Genomic DNA, 23,870 nt, shown 5'->3' on the forward strand with positions numbered 1-23,870 from the left:
TGTTACTAAAAGAACTGAAGGACTTGAAATGGGAACTGCAGTGTCTTTAGCCTCAAATCATTTTATTAATAGACTCATTAGTTTACCAAGATAATTTTTTTTTTTTTTTTGGTCTTTCTTTCTTTTTAGGACTGCAGCCATGGCTTATGGAGATTTCCAGGCTAGGGGTCTTATCAGAGCTGTAGCCATCGGCCTATGCTGCAGCCACAGCAATGCCAGATCTGAGCTGAGCCTGAGACCTACACCACAGCACACAGCAACGCCGGGTCCTTAGCCCACTGAGCGAGGCCAGGGATCAAACCCTCAACCTCATGGTTCCTAGTCAGATTTGTCTCTGCTACACCATGACAGGAACTCCCCAAGATAATTTTTTTAATGCCATGTCTTATGCCACATGCTATATCCGTGGCATATGGAAGTTTCCAGGCTAGGGATCAAATCTGACTTATGCTGCAGCTCCAGCAATGCCAGATCCTTTTTGGCTCACTGAACTGGGCCATGAATGAACCCACACTTCCGCAGGAACCTGAGCTTCTGCAGCAAGAGTCGTAACCCATTGTACCACAGCAGGAACTCCAACAAGATATATTTTCGAAGTTAAACAAAACTGGTTCCCAACATACGAGACTGGTATTTGGTATCAAAATGTAAACTGTTTATAATTCCAGGTAATCATGGCCTTAAACTTTCAAGTATAGCCTCTGTGTTCCATTTGATTATGCTGACCATAGTGCAATTTAGAGTGGTATGTCTTAAAAAACATAATTTACTATCTCAGCGTACCTTAAAAATTAGAAAGTTTTGTAATTTTCTCCCAACAGAGTAGAATTAATTCTGAGCAAACTACTCAAAGCTGCTAATGACTGCATGATCAGGTAATTTAGTTTTAGCAAGCAATGATAACATGCATTTAAATTTCATTTAACTTTGCTTTGCTTAATGTATATCTAATAGAAAAAACTTTTCACCTCTGGAAGATTATTAGTTTTTATTTCCTTCGGTGGAATTTTAATGATATAAAAGCCAACTTTTATAACTACTGCGACACTCATTAAATAATTAATGTTTTACTTTGCATTATCCAAAAATCTTTATGTAAATATAATAAGGTTGAATTTTCTGTGCACAAACGCTTTGATGTTTTAAAAGAATAAAATTTGAACATATTTCAGATTTATGTTGATCCACTATGTTGCAAAAAATGGGAATTTTGTTATTCCTTATAACCAATCTCTTTATTATTGTTAAAAAGTCCTCTAATTTGAATCTAACTATTCAGAGACACAGTTAATTTTATAAAATATTAAATTAACAAATAAAAGAATATATACTTATCCTCAAAAGAAATATATTAAAGTGTTTTGCAGTAGTTTGTGCCATGCATGGTGTTGTATTACACTATTGTTTGATAGAATGGAAAACATGTCATTACTGGAAGATGTCTTTAAGTTAGCAACTTGACTAGTATTTTAAAGACATTATCAAAAAGCAGTATTACTTTGAATAAAAAAAAAGATACTGTGGGGGAGTTCCCGTCGTGACGCAGTGGTTAACAAATCCAATTAGGAACCATGAGGTTGCGGCTTCAATCCCTGGCCTTGCTCAGTGGGTTGAGGATCTATCCGGCATTGCTGTGAGCTGTGGTGTAGGTTGCAGACGCGGCTCAGATCCCTTGTTGCTGTGGTTCTGGTGTAGGCCGGTGGCTACAGCTCCAATTAGACCCCTAGCCTGGGAATCTCCATGTGCCTCAGGAGTAGCCTAGAAAAGGCAAAAACACCAAAAAAAAAAAAAACAAGATAATGTGAACATTGGGCAATAACGCAAATATAAGAAGAATGTATTATTATATTTCAACATTATCTTTCTGCCCTTGAGGACTAAAACAACTGGAATTTATACCTGTTTTTCTTCACTAAAGTGCGTTAAGCAAAATTCAACTTTTTAAGTGATGACAATATAGTAGAGATCATCCACCTTCTAATGATACTCTGTTTCAGGACAGTGGGCTGAGCACATTCATTTATCTCTCCTATTATATAATACAATTACAATAGAGACAACTAGCTGCAATAAATAGGAAATTTTCTAGATGTTATGAATCAGGTAAGGGTGTGTCACCTAATGAATTAGAGTGGAAAAAAAGTAATAAAATTAAATCAACAATGAGGAAATAATTCTGACCTACTGAAACCTGGAGAGGGCAAGAACCCACAAAGAAGGCAAGTTCATGTCAGAAGTGTGGCTGAAAAAAAGAATCAATTCAAAGTCTGTATGTAGAGCAGTCTCATCCTCGTTTCTCCATCGTCGCCCCAGGCACCTATTTTTCATAAAATAAATCAATATCAATTGTTAAATCTATCTTTGAGATAGCGAGCCTTTCTATAACTATTATTGATGAGACTGATGATTTTGGAAAGATCTTTCATTAGTTTGCTATCTCCACAAAATGAATGCATAACAAACAACCATGAAACCTCAGTGTTTACTTCTGACAAAGCGTGTTTACTTCTCACAAGTCTGGGTATCAGCTGGAAGGTGGCAAATCCCTGTCAGGCTTATTCTTGTGTCAGTGCATCAGCTGACTTAGTCTAGGACATCTCTATGTGTCTCTCATCCTTCTTGTGTAAGCAGCAGGCAAGTTGAGCATATTGTTCTTACTATGATGGTACGAAAACATGAGACAAAATCCAATCACACAAACCCTTTTCAACACTCTTCTTGCCTTAGATCCACTAACACATTATCTAAAACATAATGAGCTGAGTGACAGGAAGTTATGTACATCCACAAAAGAAGAACAAGGCAAATTCACAAGGTGAAGATCAAGGATAAGAAGTTAGAGGAGATTTAGGTCCAATGCTGAAATCTACTACATGTCTAAGGGGAGGTTTTCATCTTGAAAAAAATAAACATATGATAAAGAGATATATAAAGAGTTCCCTTTGTGGCTAAGCAGTTAATGAACCTGACTAGTATCCATGAGGATGCAGTTTCAATCCCCGTCCTTGCTCAGTGAGTCAAGGATCCAGCATTGCCATGAGCTATGGTGTAGGTCTCAGTTGCAGCTCGGATCCTGCATTGCTGTGGCTTTGTATAGGCCAGCAGCTGTAGCTCTGATTTGATCCTCGCCTGGGAACTTTCATATGCCTCAGGTGTGGCCCTAAAATGCAAAAAAAAAAAAAAAAAAAAAAAAAAAAAAAAGAGAGAGAGAGAGAGTGAGATACGAAAACATGAATGTATTATGCTCAGGAAAAAGTACAAAGTAAACTAAAGAAGTTATGGTAGCTGGTAGTTTTAGTGTCATGGTGGCCTTAATTCTGATAATAAATAATAGAGGTGTCTCTTTTTTATGGCGAGTAAAGGAAGGATGGACACGCATAAAAGGTTAGGAATAAAAGGATTCAGTAAAACAGTTCAAGTAACAAGCTAAAGTATGACAGGAGTAGGAAACACTTTGATTAGTAAAACTATATTTATACTATAGAGGAAAATAAGTGAAAATTTTTTCTTATTTGAAAAACACATGAATTTCATGCCATAGTACATATTCGGGATGATGGAAATAAATTAAAACTGACATAAAAGTGACTGTAATTTGGATAGTTTTATACTGAAACATCTAACTAAAACACACTTCTTAAATTTTCACATTTTAGAGATGATAAACAGTTACTACCTGGAAAAGACTTGTAAGAAATGACTTTAGCCACCATTTAATTGAAGTCATTAAGTGATTTCTACTTGGATGCTTTTAAATGTACTGAATAATTTCCAATTTTTTTATGGATTATTGATTTAATGAGTTCAAATATGTTGCCAGTCATTCAAGATCCCTAAGAACATAAAGGAGTAAATATACTCTTTTTACCAATTTTGAAATTTTATGGAAATCAACCAATACATGTATTCTAGATTTAAACAAATATTGTTGATCTTAAAAACAAAAAACAACTAAAAAAATCCTGAAATGTAACTTTAAATACAAATTATATTGCAAAATTTTCACAAATTTCCGAGAATTGTTTTACTTCTATTAAATGGACCATGTGTGTGCCATAAAGAAAGCTCTACATAAATCTTTCAGTGTGCTTTATTTTAGCTAAATTAGCTGAACTGTTATTAATTATTCAAAACTCCATTAAACAAATTAGGAATCTGAGAAGCATAAAAGAATATATTTCCTAAATTTTCCTGTTTGATTAATGAAGCAAGAAAATGAATCACTGTTGGAAAAATGCAGTTTTCAACTCATCGGACAGATGTTGTTGAAAAAAGGTTGTTAAGAAAGCTTCATAAATTAAGGTTCATGAAGGTTTTTCATAAATGTATGTATTAATAGGTAAATATTATAAGTATATAATATCCATGTCTATTTGCCACATCTATTAAATGATGGGAAATTGCTCATAAACAAATATTTATAAAAATTGTCCAAACTCTTTTGTGTGAGAAACTATTTCTCCTGATGTTAGTTTAAATGAAACTTGGGAACTAAGGGAGAAAATGTGCCATGAAAACTAGCCCTGCAAAAGGATCAAAGTTGATATTTAAGAGAAATGGAAATATCCTAAAGGCTTACTAAACTAATTCCCTTCTAAACAAGAAATAAATTAAAACTAAGGTCATAGAAATTTAAATCCAAAATGGAGCATGAAGAAAATTTAGTCTAAATCTCTAACAGAAAAGTGAATTATACTTAAGTTTCACTGATAGGGTCACAAATCAGAACCAAGGCCAGAATCCAGTTTCTTATTTTCCAGCCTTACGCCCTTTGTGCAGCTCCAAATTAGCCTTGAGAGGAGAGGATTACAGAGGTAATTAATGTGCTATTCTTTTGCTAACTCTTGGGACTTGAAATCTATAAGGATGTGGGGATTGATTTCACATTGATTTCTGATAAAATATATGCAATTTTTTTCTCTGCGAGCCACCTCCAGAGTAATTATTTTTACAGAGAATTTTTTGATACTAACAAGTGCAGCTTGAATGTCAGAATGTGGCAGGTACCCAGGGTTGTCACGCCCCAAAATAGCAGAGTTGTCAACACATCTTGATTTCCTCTATAATTAGAGAGATTTAGTCTATTACCTACTTGAATGCCCAATGGACAAATGATATATTCATAAAGCAGCACCTGTAGCAATAAATGAAATCTGAAAACTTAGTGCTGAAAATAAAGCAAACTATGTTCAAGACACAGTTTCTTCCAGTACTTCTTAGTGCCTACATATACCAGAACAAATTGTTGATCAATTTAGCTGAGCCAAACATTAGTCAATCTGGGGAAAATAAGGCATCTGATTGAACTAATTGCATGTTTGTCCAACTTGAAAGTTATGACTGCAACATTTCATTTTTATTCAACCAACAATTTAAAATATATTTTTGTTGAATTTTTCTTATTGCAAGAATAATGTATATTTCAAAGTATGCAAAAAATCATGAAAATAAAAATCATCTATGATCATATGCTTAATGTTAACATTGTAAAATATAATGCTCCCAAGCCTTTTTCTTACATTATACATGAGTTACACTCTACAAAATATTTAAATAATCTAAATATATTAAAAGGATTTTGGTTGAAAGATTTCAATTTTGAAAGCAGAGCATCTTATGCTCTTAACTTGTTCAGTTTTTTTCCCATGAAAGAGAGTTTAGGACTCTTGTGAAAATTATAGCTAATAGGGCATTACTAGAAATAGCAGAGGTAGAAAGAAAATGGACTCACTGGGAAAGATTTAAATTTGCAGTGTCCTAAAATATCTGTATTTGTGATAGGAGCTGAAAATACACATATAACATTCACCTAACAGGAACTTTAATAAAAACAATTTCATTTAACTTTTGTTTCAATCTGATGAGAGACAGGTATTATCCCATTAGTACTACTTCTATATAGATCCAGAAGCCATTGCTGTACATATTAAATAAATGTCTTGATGGCATATAGCAGGTAAGAGGAGAAACTAGGATTCAACTCACTGAATCTGAATTTCTACAATTAACACTTCCATGTTGACAGGAATTAAGGCAATATTACCTCCCTCTCTCCTCCTAGTTTTGGTGACAGAAGTGAAAGTTAAGACTTTTATATGATCCATCAAAATATGTCTATTCTTCCCAGCTCTATGAGTTTTTTGCTTCATGTATTTTGAAGTGTTATTAAATGCATAAAGGCTTAAGATTATATTATTTTAATGAATTTGTCTCTGTATCATTTGTATAATTATTCCCTTTATCTCCAGTTCTATTCTTTGCTCTGAAATCTACTTTTTTGATAAAAGCAACAAAGACATTCCAATTTTCTCTTGATTGCTCTATGATACCTCTTTGACATTATCTTACCATGAACCTATGTGTATCTTCATATTTAAAGTGGGATTCTCAGAGAACTTATGTTTACTAAAGGGGAAAGTGGGCGAGAGATAAATTAGGAGTTGGAGGATTAGCATATATACACTACCATATATAAAGTAGATAAACAGCAAGAACCTACTGTAAAGCACAGGTAACTATATTCAATATCTTGTAATACCCTATAATGGAAAAAATCCGAACTATATATCTATATATGCATATAGATACATTCACATATATATCTTTGAATCACTTTGCTGAACACCTGAAACTAATACAACATTGTAAATCAATCATACTTCAATGAATAAAAATAAACTAAAAAAAAAAATAAAGTAGGTTACTTATAGGCAGCATACAGGAACATCTCATATTTAAATCAATTTGATAATCTATGCTTTTTAATTAGGTTTTTAGAGCTACAGCTGATGTGATTATTGATACAATTAGGTCTTAACCATCTTGCAACTTATGTCCCATTCCCCCATATTTGTTAGTTCTTTATTTTCTCTTTTTCTACTTTCTTTTGGGTTGAGTAGTTTTTACAGTTCCACTTTTTTTTCTCCCACTTTGCTATCTAAATCCACTTTAACTTGTCATTGTGGTTCTTGTTTTGGTAGCTTTAGGGTTCATAGGATACATCTATAACTTAGCACCTCCACCTTCAGCTGATACTACTTAATGCATTAAATAATCTTACAACAGCATACTTCCATTTTTCCCTTTTGGCCTTTTACTATGGCTCTCATATATTTTACTTCTGTATACATGAGTATCCGCTAAGAGTTTCTCTTAATTTTGAAATGTTTTATTTTTACCAGAATTTATAGGAATTTAGGAGATGATGTTATGGCATGTATACTGTATTCCCAGAAATAGAAATCAAAGACTTTTAAGCATAGCTAAGAGATAAGAAAATGTGGTACTTTCATCAATGCCAGTATTCCTTGAGTAAAAGACACACACAAAAAGGGGGAGGTATTAGAAGGTTTTTGATGACCAAATACAGGGAGCAGGATGGATTGGGAACTTGGGGTTAATAGATGCAGACTATTGCCTTTGGAATGGATAAGGAATGAGATCCTGCTGTGTGCCAATGGGAACTATATCTAGTCACTTATGATGGAGCATGATAATGTGAGAAAAAAGAACGTATACATGTATGTGTATCTGGGTCACCATGCTGTACAACAGAAAATTGACAGAACACAGTAAACCAGCTATAATGAAAAATTAAAAAAAATAAAATCATTATATTAAAAAAGTTCCAATTTTCAATAAGAGGAATATATAGGCCATGTACTGGGTTGAAGAGCATCCTATTGATCTCATAATAAAATTCAAACAGTAATTAAATATATTAATTTTGGAAGAATGGAACTTTCCCTTTTTTACTAGCTGTTTTTAAGAAAAAAAAAAAAAAAAACCTCTTCAAAGTGGTCCACTAATGTGACCCTCCCATCTTATTAAATTGAATCCCTACCCTTCCAACCGTAAAGAAGAAATTCTTGAAGTCATTTCAAATTTTCTTTCTCCCACACTCCATGTTTTATTCATCAGGAATTTATTTAGATCCATATTTCATACTCAAGTCTTCAATTCCACCCATTCTTTTATTTCTTGGATCCATTTTAATCTGGCCTTTGCTAATACTAATTCGCCAAAACCAATTCACCAAAACAGTGTTTTCCAGTGTAGTTTACCAAGGACCATTCTCTTTTGTGTGTATGTGAATTTTTTTTCTCTTGGTGTGCAATTTATCGCTCTTTATTTTATTGATTCTCCTCTAATCTGATGAATTATTTTTTTCAGCTAATTCTTGTCCAGATGTACAAATATTTTAACATAGGAGTTAAAACATCACTAACCCCTTTAACCTCTTTAGAGATATATTATCCATCCTTCTAATTTTCAAAATATCTATAGCACTTAATTTTTTTTTACTTCCAGACTCATCTATTCAGCCACATTTGTTACAATCTGCTTTGATATTTAATAGGTGTCTCATACAAAACATTTTTAAAACCCAGCTTGTATCTCTCCCCTATTTTATCTCTCAGATCCACTTCTGCCATGGTCCTTTTGAAGTTACCACTGAATCCTCTCGTTCCTTTTATTGGTTCCATTACCAAATCCTGTAAGCTTGAATTCAAAATATATTCTGAATCATACTACTTTCTCTCACCTCTGTAGCTCTAGCATTGTTGTCAACAGTACTAATATCTATCCTGTGGGTTACAGTAGTACCTCCTTACTGTTATCTTTGTTTCCCCTCAGTGCTCACCAAAAGACTAGTCTCAATACAGTCATCAGCATAAATTCCTTTAAAATATACAATAAGTCATGATATCCTTCTGTTCAAAATCTCTCTATGGATTAAAATTTTACTGAGAGTAAAAGCAAGCACCTTACAAAAGCTTAGAATAATTCAACAAAGGCCTGTGATCTAGCCTCAGCTATATCCCTGGGGCTAGTTCCCACTCCTCTGTCTCTTGGTGTACCTTTCCCAGTAGAAGTGTTTCTTTCACACTCACTCCTTTTTTTCATGCGCTCTCCCTCTCTTTCTTTTTTTTATTGGTCTTTAATTTTTTTTTTCTTTTAGGGCTGCACCTGTGGCATATGGAAGTTCCTAGGCTAGGGGTGAAATAGGAGCTACAGCTTCCAGCCTACTACCAGCCTACACCACAGTCACAATATGGGATCCAAGCCATACCTGTGACCTACACCACAGCTCAGGGCAATGCCAGATCCTTAACCCACTGAGTAAGGCCAGGGATCAAACCCTCACCCTCATGGATACTAATTGGATTCATTTCTGCTGCACCACAATGGGAACTCTGGTCTGTAATTTTTAATTAGAATGATCTATCAAAGACACTGCACCTTTGAAGTCTTTGAGCATAAAAATGTTTAAGAGTAGTTCTAGTAAATCAATGCTTGAAAGTATTCAACATAAAATTAAACTTACTTCACAAGTTTGCAAATACATTATTAGCAATTCTTAAATACTTCAAGTCAACTAACTGAAAGTACAGAAGGCTTGTTCTCAAATAATTCTTCGGAGGTAAAACAAATACTAAAAGTAGGCTATGACTTGAGTCCAGGTCTCTAATCAACAATTATTATATAATCACTGGTGAACTCATATGAAAACACTCCAAGGTTCAGAGGTGCAGGCCCGTTCCTGATCTTGCCATACGCATTATAGTGTGACCCATGTTGGGACAGCAATAACCACCAAAATCTCCTGCACTTGCAATGGGTACACAACCAAGGTAAGTGCAAACACTTATCAAGCTAACCTATTCAGGTTTCTTGTTTTAAAACGTGTTGTGGGCACTGGGACACTTTAACTGCAGCTTCTGGGTCAATTTCCTTCCTGGTTCCAAGGGCCACAAACAGGGATTTGCTTCTTCCTTTGAAAGTTATATTTTCGCCCTGTGGAATATCGAATAACTTGATTTCAATTTTTGACTTGGCCAACATATCAGCAGAAGAACTCATACTGGAAACAAACTAAGAGATGACATTCTTGGCAGCATATGCAACACCCACAGTAGTTGTTGTAGTCATCAAATAGGAGAAACATTTTCTAGTCTCAGTACTCTCTTTTGAAGACTCTGTACTAACACTCCAGCAAGACAATAGTCAGAGAAGTCAGGCACTTTGATATCCATGTGGGAATAACAGTAGCAGAAACACTCAAGCTCATGTAGGAGACCAAAAGATGACTGGTGACATGGCCACTCAATGACTCCCAGGCACAAGAAGGACCACTTTGTGTCTAGCACTGGGGACTCATAGGAGGTGGCATCGGGGCTTACACAGGGGCCACAGCATGCCTACAACCCCATGGGATGTGGCATGGGATGTGACAGCTCCTTTATGCTTTTTTTAACTTGTCAAGCATGTTTCAACTGTTGGGTCTTAGTATTTGAAGTTTCCTCTGCTTGGAATACTCTTCTCCACATCTTCATGTTTCACTACTTCAATTTCTTTACATTTTAACCAAATGTCACCTAACTAGTCATCTCCATAAAATAGCAGACTTTGCCCTCCACCCTGTTATTCCCTCCCCTTTTTGTTGTTATTGATAACATTTATCTTCTGATATACTGTGTATTACTTGCTTATTGTTTATACACTCAGTGAAATGTAAGATCCAAGAGAGCAGAATTTTCCTATTTTGTTCAATGGTATAATTCTAATATCCAGACTAAATTAGAGATAGGTGCTCAAAAATTGATAAATTAATGAATATTTTAATCACTTTTCATATCTTAAATTCAATGAATTGAGACTAGATTTATTTATAAGGAAATAGAATCTTATTGATACTAAAAACAACTTAGAAATAAAGAAGAAAACATTATAAATTAAACAGGGAGAAGGAAATATCTGAAATAGTTGTGGTAGGAAGAATAATGGTCCCCAAAGGTATCTGTTCTAATTCCTAAAACCCAAAAATATTGTGATATGTGACAAAAGAGTCTTCACACATGTGATTAATTACATGATTTCTTAAAATTGAGAAACATTTCTAACCGTGGTCAGAAACAGATGTGCCAGTGAATCAAGCATCAGAGAGATTCTGGATATGAGAATGTAGAAACTCAAGATGTGTGAGGTCTCTAGAAATTGGAAACATAGCAAATAGGTTCTCTTCTTGGGCTCCTGAAATGAGTACTGTTTATTTTAGTCCAATAGATCTTTGTCAGAAATTTGACCTACAGAATTGTATGACTATATTTTTGGTTGTTCAAGCCCACTAAATTTGTGCAATCTGTTACAGCCACATAGAATACTAGTACAACATTGTAGAATAAATTCACAGTCAAGATGATGAAGAGAAAAAGCAAAAATAAACCCAAATCACTGTAAAAATGAAAATATAGTAAATTCTCTGTTAAACAAAATGTTAATGTGAACACCAAGGAAGTCTATAGGATTGTTACTTTCCAAACGTCATAAAAACATATTTGAAATTGATCAGTAACTTATTATTTTCTAAGCATAAATGTCAGAAGTATTATTGCATAGGCAAAAAATTAAAATAAACATGTAAGCATGGAAGATTCGTGAAATTAATAAAGTGCTTCTATGATTTGTCCCCTGACTTAACTTACACACAAAATACCAGGCTCAGAGGCTTTCAGTTATGAGTATTTTGTAATATTCAAATGTGAGATAAATTAGATGTTATTCAAAACTTTCCAAATCATAGAAAAAAGTTTAAAATTTATTTCAATTGGCAATACCCACACATAAAAATTAGCAAAAAAAGCAAAAATGAAATATTGGCCATGTTAATAAAATTGAGAAAAAATATACAATTTAAGCTGCAAAATTATTTTTTGAAAAGTTTAACATTTTGCTTAGTTAAAAAAGGAAAAGTTTAAAATGTGAATAATGTATAACTCTCTCAAAAAGAAAAAAAAATTCCCAAATCAAGTGTAAATGCTTAAATAAAAGATTTCACATTTCTAATAGTGACATATACTAGATAACTTGTCATTAAGGTTAGAAAAAAAGATGACTAAAAATTGTATTATTTATTATTGATATGAAAATATTGGCAATATAATTAGAAGAGGAAAAAGTATGCAATTTAAAAATTAGAAGAGTCTAAATCTTCACTCTCTCCATACAATATGATTTTACACTTAAAATGCCATCTTATGATATCATTTATATCTAGACTCTAATATATGGCACAAATGAACCTATCTACAGAAAAGAAACAAACTCATGGATGTGGAGAACAGACTTGATGTTGCAAGAGGGTGGGGGAGGAAGTGGGAGGCACTGGGAATTTGGGGTTAGTAGATGCAAACTAGCGTATTTGGAGTGGATAAGTGATGAGATCCTGCTGTATAGCATAGGGAATTATATCTAGTTACTTGTGATGGAACATGATGGAACATGATGGAGAATATTATGAGAAAAATAAAAATATGACTTGGTCATTTTTTGTACAGCAGAAATTCACAGAACATTGTAAATCAATTATAATGAAAAAAGAGAAAAGCCATCAAGGAGTTCCCTTCATGGCTCAGTGGTTAATGAATCCAACTAGGAACCATGAGGTTGTGAGTTCAATCCCTGACCTTGCTCAGTGGGTTAAAAATCCAGTGTTGCCGTGAGCTGTGGTGTAGGTCACAGACGTGGCTGGGATCCTGCGTTGCTGTGGCTGTGGTGTAGGCCTGTGGCTACAGCTCCAATTAGACCCCTAGCCTGGGAACCTCCATATGCCACAGGAGCGGCCCTAGAAAAGGCAAAAAGACAAAAAAATAATAATAATAATTTAAAAAAAGGAGTTCCCGTTGTGGTACAGTGGTTAACAAATATAACTAGGAACCATGAGGTTGCAGGTTCAATCCCTGGCCTCGCTCAGTGTGTTGAAAATCCATTGTTGCCATGAGCTGTGGAGTAGATCGAAGACACAGCTCGGATCCCATATTGCTGTGGCTCTGGTGTAGGCCTGTGGCTACAGCTCCGATTAGACCCCTAGCCTGGGAACCGCCATATGCCACAGGTGTGGCCCTAGAAAAGAACAACAACAACAAAAAAAGCCATCAAAATCAGTTGAATAAATGATGGGAAAACAACAATATGCCTGTTCAAAAAAATAATCTATTTAATCAATAACTGGTCTATGTATAAACCGTTTCAAGTTAGAAATATATTAAAGAAATGGATTACATTTAAAATATAAATAAATGATAAATATACCTAAATATAAACCTTATATGAAATGGGTTGGAAATCTAGGGGGAAAAGAGGTATGAGTTTTCTTAGGCATATAAAGAAAATATCTTTTGCATAGAACTTGTTCTAGGTGGGGAGAATATATTTCAAAATATCAATACTTTCTAAACTAACACATAAATAAATAGAATTTATCCACAGAATGACTAAAGCTTTAGTTTTTAACTTATTGGGGTGATTGTCAAGCTTCTGGAGAGTTAAGTATGGGAAAAGAGGTGAAAAAAACTTTACAATAAAGGAATTTAAAATTCTAGCCTTTCACATATCAATACTGGTAGGAAAATCCATTAACTGAATCACTTTGGTATTGATTAATAAAATGAAGAAAAGCTATAATGAACAGAAGAGAAATTGCAGAAATAGACCCATATATCTATGTGAATTTAAAACATGATTAATTTAGGTAAACATCAAAGGAAAGGAATAAATTAAATTATTCAACACAAGTGTTTAGCTCAAACGTCTTTAGCAATCTGGAAAAATAGAAGCTGGTTTCAACCTTACATCTTTCATAAATAAAGCCCAGATGTATTTCAAATGATGCATATATAATATAATGGAAAAACAAACAGACACACACAAAATAAATCTTAGATGGTACAAATTCTACTTGAAAGAGTTTGTTGTCTTGTTAAGAATAAAGCAAAAGGTTGGTAAAATTGAGTTTATAAAGTAAACTAAATTTTAAAAGAATAAAAACTTCTACAAAGAAAAATGATGCCAATAAAGTCCATGAATGTTGTTGCAAATGAAAAACGACCTCTACTTTTATCAACCAGATCATTTCCACATGTAGCATCCACCATAGTATTTTTGTGGTATAAGGTACTTGTAAGACATCCTAAAGAACTTGAACCTAAGGGCCATTTGAGTGCGCTCACCTTTTTAGATAAGAAATTCATCACTTCCAGTTCTCTTTATCCATGAACCATAGCAAATATAGAGCAAGTATGAGTATAAATGTCGACAGGTTTTAGAAAAGGCAAGAATATAAAGCTTTAAGGAGGGCAGTGAGTTCAGCTAGAAGGCAAAGGGAATATTTCTCCCTTTTCATATCAGTAAAACAACAATAGCCTGTGAGAACAGCTTTCTTTTAAAAAAAAATTTTGCTGTCAAAACCAGTCTATTAGAGAGAAAAAAAAAATAGTAAGATCAGAATTATGTGTTGGATGTCCACTGAGTAACCATAAGATTTTGTCAAAGAAGCAATAACTGAAAAACAGTCAGGGGGTGTTTTCTGTCTGTGTATTTTGAAAGCTGTCAGTCAGAATTTAATGAGATGAGTTTGTGTACTATGGCCAACAGAAAGAAGCAGTGTTCACTCTGTATGTTGATACCTCTGCCTTAAAGATCAGTTGTGCTCTGGACTTTAGGAGATGTGTTGTGATAAATGGAAATAGCCCTAGAGAGAGGATTCTGAGAACAAAGAGGAAGAAGCCTCTACCATCACAGGAACTGGCATGGGATATAAGTTGGGCAAACCCTTTGCCTGCTGCTTTAAAGTGGGTTTTACAGGTTACCTCAATATTGATTGTTCTAATTAATTTTTATGAATATTCCTAAGGCAACGCCTTTCTCAAAAGAACAGATGAAAATGCATTTTAATAAAGGATTCTAAATCTCAATGCTTGAGAATGGTTTATATGAGGTTGAAAATGTATGTATAGCTGTTGTGACTAAGGACTCAAATGTAAGCCTGAACTAAATGTAATAGGGGACTAGTCCTTGATGCCTTTCTCATTATCAATTGTTGACAACAGTCAATCATACCTAGGAAGGTAAGCATTATGAAATTGCAGTTGGCCTCATGATTTTGAAGACAACCTTTATTCAGGAAGAAAACAGGCATTGTTCTCCCAAAAGGCAATTTTGTCCAAAGTAAAGCATTCAGGATAAGCATAATTGATGTAACTCTTTAAAGGTTTGTAGTCCCTGTGTATGAAAAATGAAATAAAATTATGAACTCTCTTTTAATTCAAATATTAAGGAGAAGGCTATTATAAGGTCACTGGTAATACTGAATAAAAGATGAAATATCCAGGAAACAGATTCATACGAAGTTCTGAGAATTTGAGAAAACAAAGAGAAACTTTCAGTGTAGCCTTGGGGAATTCTAGTTCAAGCTACTGGAGAACTTAACATGGGAAAAAAACAAAAAAACAAACATAAGAATAGACCACAAAGACTGATTGACTGACTGATCAACTTACAAAATAAGGTAGTATTTAATGCTACTGCCTAGTTGGCATCCAATTTCATAAAAACATGTTAAGAGAGTTAGTTTCAATGGGAAAAGAAAGCAATTATCACAATTACTATATGCATATGTGGTACAAATCCATGTTTCTTTTAATGAGATGTATGCTTTTTCATGATTCTACATAGAAAAGCTATTAGGGAAATTTGAGAAGTGTATTAGTAGAAGTTAGCATCATGTTGATAAATGTATACTGAATAAAAATGAACTTATTAGGTGCTTAGAAAAAACTAAACAACAGAAAAGATCTCTTGTAATATGGTTATTTGGAGAATAGATTCTGAGAAGTACAGCAATTAAACCAGAATCATCCAGCATTCCTACTAAGGAGAAAAGTCTAAATAGTCTTTATCTGGGGTAAAATGGATTACATATATAACTTAAAAAAGAGAAGTTTCATTCTGATAATAAATAAAGGAGAAGTAGTGAGTACATCATGTAGTACATGCATATCTATCTACAATAGAATCACCTATCCTCCAAAAACAAAAAAAAGAAGAAATAAAGAAACCATAGGAATACTACAAGATGTGGTAAAACTTGGAAAATTTTGGTGAACCAAAGTCTCCAGCTCTGTGATAAAGAGCTATTAGCCTTAAATAACATTAAGTATGCTAAATACATAAGTACCAATCTGGTCTAGTGGTAATAATGACAATAATGAAGCATAAATGTTAATAAATTTCCCCCAAACTGTCCTAAAGGAGAAGGCATTTGTTGTGCATTTTGGGCATTATTCCAATCTAGATTACAGACCTGGAAAGGCTTTTTGAATACAGGGAGATTGAACTTTAAAAAACAAAAACAAAAACAAAAAAAAAAAAACACAGATCTTTCTTCCCAGAGGATCCACAGTTATTTCCTTAAGACTTAAAAAAAAAAAAAAAAAAAAAATCCTGCACATTTTTTTATCCTATATTTTTGTATACCTGTATGAATTCTTTGTTCATTGCTGAAATTTCAAAGCCTTTGATTTATAAAACCATGAATTTATATTTAGTGAGTTTTCTTTTCTTTTCCTGGAAATTTTTGCAACTATTGATTAACTACCATGATAAATTCAGTTAATGGTTTGGTCTTGCCAAACAATACAGGTGAATCATAATTTTCCTTAAATTTTAGCAAGTAAAACAGAACTAAACATCCAACACCAGCTCCAGAACAATTTCAGAGACATTTTCTGTATATAAGGGTTTATGAAAGATGCTTTCCTTTTAGTCAGCTATTTTCCTCTCTTATTTTGTTTACAGATATAATTAGGTGTCACAGATATTAGTCCAGTAAATTCTGCAGATACTCTGCACAGTACACTCTCCATGGAGCATCTGGCAAGCGGTCTATATACTGATTGAGACCCAGTTTTACTACGAGGACCTCCCGTGGGTTAATTTTCCTCTTTCATGATGCTTTCTAATTATAAAGATCTCTATTAATTGCATAAATAGGTTGATTTGTTCCCATGTAGGTTCCCATATAGGATTATAAAATTTTATATAATCTCAATTAAAGTCTTTAGAATATTTTTGAGTCCTCTCAGAATGGTGAGTTTTTCCTGAATTCTGGAAAACACAGATGTCCACATAATATGTATGTGTATTATGGCAATACCATCCACAAGCAGGCAAGAGAGTTCTCTTGAAGATCTTTGTATAATTTCCGTTCTTATCTTTAAACTGTAAATGGAAACTGAAATTAATATTACATAAGTTGAAAGCAGCAATAAAAAATGGGAGCGGCAAATATCCTCCATACAAAGACTTGTCAGCCCATTCACGGGTGATTATGATTGAAGAATAAGGCAATGAAGCATCTCCAACTTCAAAAAAAACTACCAGGATCTCACAAATGTGGGAGAGAGGCATTCCAAATAAAAGAAAAGTAGTATGCTGTTTTAACAACCAACTCTCCAAAACAAAACAAAAACAAGCAAAACAAACAAGCAAACAAAAAACTAAAATACTTATTTGTAGTGTTACTGATTCCTACCGTGCAAATACTTCTTTCATGGCAAATTTCAAGCCACTAAGAGAACATGTCTAAAAATGATGTTGGAAAGGAAGATGCAAAATTGGCCTTCATGAGGTACTTTTGAAACACCATGGGAAGACTTATGGTGAGCAGAGTACCCCCAAAACGTTTTACTGCTGAAGTAGGCTCTATGATGGCAGGATCACTGACTAGCCTGAAAACTGTAAACTGCTTCTCACATATATGTGCTCAATAAATAGTTGTTAAAAAAATGGGTATCTCAAATGAGTTACAATAATTTCTGAACTACTTAAAACACATTTAGTGTACTTTACTCAATTATGAATTTTGCACTTTAATAAGGATACAGACACAATGGAAATGTATCAGGATAATGATAAAAATATTGATGCAAAATAATAATATATAATAACAGGAATATCTGAATAAAATAAAATTTTGCTTATAGAAGTGAAATTTAGAGGATACGCAATAGCCATCTTCAATTTTGTGAAGTGCCACTTTGAAAGAGATATTCGATTTTCCTATGCATGGCTTTAAAAACTGAAAACAAAAAGGAAATATTATAGGCAGGCCTCATTTGGCTTACTATGGAGATATTTTTCAATAATTTGAAACCTTCAAAGACATAATAAAACTCTACAGCAACTCAGGAATCCATTAGCATCAGTTCCAGAAGAGAAGTTTAGAATGCATAATATCAATATCCTCTGCAGTCTTTTGCTATTTTGATTATGTGTAAATAAATCCACACAGCAAAGAGATGTAGATATTCCCTCTAAACCTAAAAAAATTGCTGTATGTTATACATTCTCCTCATAGATGGAACTTTTCTACTCTTATGCAGATGGATGGAAAATGGTCTCTATTCATGACTCAGAGGAAGTGTGCTTAATTTGGTTTCTGAGAAACAAATGTTTTAACTCATATGCACTGCATTTAGAGAAAATGAATACTTTATTTACATAACATAATTATAAAACATGTCTTCTTTCCATATTATTACTTCTTTCCATATTATTATATAAATGTATTTTTATTTCAAAACAAAAATCTTCTCTATCTATATAACAATGGAATATATATATACATACATATGTATTATCTTAATACTGGGGCAAATTCTCAATGTTCCTAGCCATAAACTCTGCACTTGGCAGTTTCATGAGTGTCTCCTGAGCTACATCATGAGTTCTATGGATTCAAAATCAAATTCTCTTCACTCAGGTAGTGAAACATTTTAGGAAAAAATAATAGAATTCAATATAACAAGCTGACAGAAAGTGATATTTTAACCATGACCTTTATGGGCCTGGGAACAATATACTCATGCAGCTATTTAGGGAAAAGGATCATGCGTGGGGCCCAACTATTTAGGTTAGATTCGATGCCGTTCCTATTTACACTAAATCCACTCTGTGCAATGATGGACTAGTTTTAACCCAGACTATCTTACCAGAAAACTTCCTCATGATTCCACTTAATTAAAAATTCCTTGTAATTATTCTGCTATACTGTGCTCTCTTCCTTTATTTTCAGTATACCATTGTCCATTTCTCAGATTAAGCATCCTGACTCTCAAAATAACAATCACATTAGAACAAAACATTTCATGGTTTGATGAGTAATAAGATTTACCATTTTGCTGCCTGGCGTTTTTTCCCAGTAATTCTCCTCTCTCCACTTTGCTCTGACATCTGTGAATCCAGTATTACCTAGTCCCCAGTACAATGCTCATGTATTTCATACCTATCATTATTCTTGTGCTCAGTCCCCAAACAGTCATCTCATCTCTCCATAAAAACCTTACTAAGGATTTTTCCACAAGTGTCAATATAAACTTTCGCCCAACTTTAATTATAGTTATGCATTTTAAGTTCAAACAGATGACCAACAGTAAAACTCATATTCAGAATAATTTGTTTATAAAATAAACTAAAAACAAAGAGTTTTCCACTAAAGAAAATATTTAAAATAGTAATATATCTGGGAAGCAAACTCATAAACATGCTGTGATTCTTCAGGGTAGTGTGTGGCATGATGATTAAACAGAAATGACTTGAATCTTATGGATACATTAATTTAGATTTGATTTTGGTTCACAATCTATTTACAAAATTAAAAATCAATATAGTTTGTCTTGATAAAACAAAACTGCATGTTTCCTTTCCATGTCCACAAAATGAAGAGCTTTTTCTGATTACTAGTTTTTTGTTGTTGCTGTTGTTGTTTTAATATACAATAGGCAAGTAATCTGTGGTGCTAGTGAGAGATAATTACACCTTAGTTATTTCACAGCAAACTGGTCTCTTGGAAAGAGCAGATACTGACCCTCAATTCAAAATGGAGCTGCTGGTCAGCATTTCATTTAGTGTATCTATAGCTACATTAGTATTCATTAACCCCAAGGATACCAGTAAGATTTTCAAGTTTTAATCAAATAATTTTCCAGGAAATATTTTCCAAGATATTTTGGAATTTCCCTTTGCATCTATTCTCACAGATGTTGAGATTTTCCTTTGCATCTCAACAAAGGATATATGGATATATGGGCTCCAATATACCATTAATAGAGAGTGTCTTTGCTTCTACAACACAGTAGCAAGTCCCAGTTCTTGACTTAAAAGCAAATTATCTTTTTTCATGTCTAGTGCTCTCCATATCTACAGCCATTCCATGAGTCTAGTCACAGTGTTTTTTATGTCACAGAATGCTACATGGATATACCATGATCAGGTCAATCACATTCTCCTGATGCTATGGCTTGTTAAATGATATTCCCACCTCCTCACTTTATTTCCCCGTCCATTTTTGATACTGTGATATTTTATTATATATATATTTGTCCATGTCAACCACCAAGTAAAATCCTTTTGATTGTTTTCCACTGTCTTCAAAATAAAGACCAAATTTCTTCCTTGTACTTTAAAACTCTGCCTAATTCGATACTGCCTCCCTCTCTCAGCTTCATTTGATGTCACTCATGTGAAAGCTCTCTTCACCTCAGCTATCATGAATTTCTTTCAGTTCTTCTATCTATACCACTTCCCTACCTCAAGGCCATCCATACACACTGTTCAATCTGTAAGAAATATATTTTCTTGATTTCTACCTCACTTCTGCTTAAGCTCACAAACATGTATTTGTGTTTCAGATCTCAGCTTTCACCAACCACCATTCTCATATCCAGAATATGATTCTTTTCACTCTAATATCCATTTTTACTTAGGAGCATTTAGTGCACTTGTTTTTTGTTTAATGAGTATCTTTCCTTTAAGGTCTTCCTTAAATTAAAACATCCTGTAAAGTTTATGCTCTTTTAATTAAGGAGGCTAAATAGATAAACTAGTTTTATATTTATATAAACACATATATAATTTAACGTTTATGTTTCTACTAAAGTATATGAGACATTCTATTAGAGCATATACAAAAATATTTAGATCTTTCTATATCCTATGATAAAGAGGAGGGGAAGGAGAGAGGGAGCAAGAGAGGGAAGGAAGAAGAAGGGAGAGTGCTTTGCAATCTTTAGTTTTCAGGAAAATAAGAGCAATAAAAATTAGAATTTTATATGCCAGAGAACTTCTATGTTTCCGTTGAAGTGTGAGGTTTACTTGTTAGAACAATTTAAATCAGGCTTACAGCAATGATGGTTAAACACAACCACCTAAACCACCTCTTAGCAGAAACTCACATATGAGATGATACATTACTTTCCCTTAGAAAATTGTCTTCAACTCAACAAAACTTGGCCAGTTTAATATATGATACTTAATATATATTGATCCAAAATGCACCTCTCATCTGAGAATAATGGAGTGAAAAAATAGAGCAATATTAATATATGACTCAAAACCAAGAAATACTTCTTAACTGAAATATTGAAAAATGAAGGTAAGGCATTTGTACTTGCTCAAATGTCCAAAAGTTATTAATTCTCAAATTCTCTTTGAAAATGGAAAAGACTCTGTAATAATCCTTAGGAAAAAATCCTGTGGATTTGATACCTGCATTAACTATTTAAGATCAAATATATGATATGTATACTATATCTTTCTTGGTGCCTTTTTGGATTTAAGTAGTTATTATATCTTCCAGAAATCCTAGATATGCTTTGAGAGAATAGATTGATTTTAGCCTAACATTTGCAAAAATAATATAAAAACACAATTTCTAACTTCTAGAAATTTTAAATTGAATATAGCCATATGTATAACATCTTCACATTTTTCTTTTCCTTATTTTTCCTTTTAAATACTTATGGGGTATTGAAAGCCAAAAGAGAGGGATATGGAAGATGGAGGGTAATGTATTTTTCAATGAATGAATATTGTTTAAATCTACCAGGTTATTTCAGCACAAATATTTGTTAGGTGCATGGTAGGATGTCTTGATATTTGAGACAAAGCAATAGCAAAATAGTAATGAGAACAGATGACAAAAACTCTAATATATTACATCCTAAACTTGAAAATTTTAAAATTGTCTTGAAACTTGTATTCAATTATGTTGAAATAGGAGATTATTGACATAAAAATAAACAAACTTGGTCTAAAATCTCCATGCACATAAGGTCTTATGTAACTAACTAGAAAAGCAAAACAGGAGTTCCCGTGGTGGCGCAGTGGTTAACGAATCCGACTAGGAACCATGAGGTTGCGGGTTCGGTTCCTGCCCTTGCTCAGTGGGTTAATGATCTGGCTTTGCCGTGAGCTGTGGTGTAGGTTGCAGACGCGGCTTGGATCCCGTGTTGCTGTGGCTCTGGCGTAGGCCGGCAGCTACAGCTCCGATTCGAGATTTGACCCCTAGCCTGGGAACCTCCATATGCCGCGGGAGCGGCCCAAGAAATAGCAAAAAAAAAAAAAAAGAAAAGCAAAACAAATATAAAAATAATAAAATTTAAATTTAAAACAAAACGGATTAATGGCTAATATATAATGAGTTAGATGATGCTGTTTTGGTCAAACGAGCTTGCACCTCAAGACATGAATGAGGTACAGAGTGCCATAATGGTGTGTGTGTCTATGTATAGTCAGTTCTGCTATAATGTTGATTTTTTAAAATGCTGATTTGTCTCAAGGTTGTGGAAAGTAACACAACGTCTTTTCTATGAAAGGAAATCTCGGTTACTCCATTTTGCTCCCATTTCAGCTGAACTGCCTTCCTGCAAACATGCCCACTGTTCCTCTTCTCCCAGTAACAATTTGTTTCAAATTAGCAAACCAAGAAGAATGTGTGCCCTCCCCTGACCAATGGGAAGGGGACAGGTACATCGCCTGCGATAGGAATAAAAATGGAGGGTCTTTTCTTCTTTGTGTGCACTTTTTGAGTACCCACACACTTCTGCAGAAGTAAAGAGCCTTGTCAAGATCTCCCCATGTTCATGTGCCTCATTTTCCAACACTGATAATCCGAGCCATCTCCCCAACAAGATGAATCATGTAGTAGGGAAAAAATGAAAATGTAACACAAATTTTGTGTTTGATTTTAAGACACCTTCATGAGAAACATTAAGTGAATGCAGAAAACTGTGACTGGATAAATTGAGCCCTATAAGAATGAATAAAAAGTATGCATCAAACATCTCCAGCTTCCTCAGTCCACCTCATTTCTTGTGAGTCACATCCATCCACATGGGATGTTGCAATTCCCATTTATTTCAGTTAAACCTCTTTCCACTACTTCATAGTAACTCCCAAACTGAAATCCTTTGGTGCCTACTTCAACACACACACTTCAGATCTTTGCCAAGGTAAAGAACCATATTTACTGTGTATTTCTTAACCACTTTTTTGTGTGTGTAAAACTAAGCTATTATTTTTACTAGGATCCTGTATTTTTAGATATCATTGACAAAATTTTTTAGTGCTTTGTCCCGAATCCCAATTTTCTATAAGCCTTTTAAATTTTATGCTGTGATTTTGCATAGAGCAGTGATTTTTTAAGAACACATATGTTGCACAACAAAACTGTTTTGAGTATCTTGGGTGATTCAATTCTCCTATCATATTTCTATATTCCAGCTCCCATGAAAGTTTTACTTTAGAGCAGTATGACTTATGGTCTTCACTAGGAATGAAGGCATTATTTATATATTTACTTAGCTTTGATTTTCTTCATTTGCCTAATACAATTAGTAAAGTATTTGGCCCAACAAAATTCACAGATACACTCACAGCCCAATGGCAGCATTTGACTAAAATATGGTTTCATTAGTAAAATAATTTGATCACTATCTTAGTGATTATCTCTTTTAGATTGTCTTCCAAATTTAAACACAACAGGTTAAAATTCCCCAGATTTTCAAGTTTCACAAGCCATTGTCTTACAGATAAGATAATGAAGCAGCCTGGATTTCAAAAATACTCAATGATATTTTCAAAACATAACTTTTTAACAAAAGAAATAACAGCACAACAGACCACACTTAAGACTGTAACTGCATCTTCAGATGAACCACACCTAGAAAGATAGAGAAGACTACTGTTGTCTT

At 33.8% G+C, this 23,870-nt stretch overlaps 1 long non-coding RNA gene and 1 pseudogene across 1 annotated transcript in view; both read right to left on the reverse strand.

The window, feature by feature from the left end:
* Positions 1-23,870, reverse strand: part of LOC110256450 (uncharacterized) — a 966,327-nt gene that overhangs the window by 275,831 nt on the left and 666,626 nt on the right. The gene's annotated exons all lie outside the window — the stretch shown is intronic.
* Positions 9,469-18,928, reverse strand: LOC100624996 (cytochrome b-c1 complex subunit Rieske, mitochondrial pseudogene; annotated as a pseudogene).

This window comes from Sus scrofa, chromosome 13 (assembly GCF_054392235.1).
Source record: "Sus scrofa isolate SSC_HxYL_T2T_F1_AM1 chromosome 13, Sscrofa_HxYL_maternal_Yorkshire_Landrace_v2.0, whole genome shotgun sequence".
NCBI lineage: Eukaryota > Metazoa > Chordata > Mammalia > Artiodactyla > Suidae > Sus > Sus scrofa.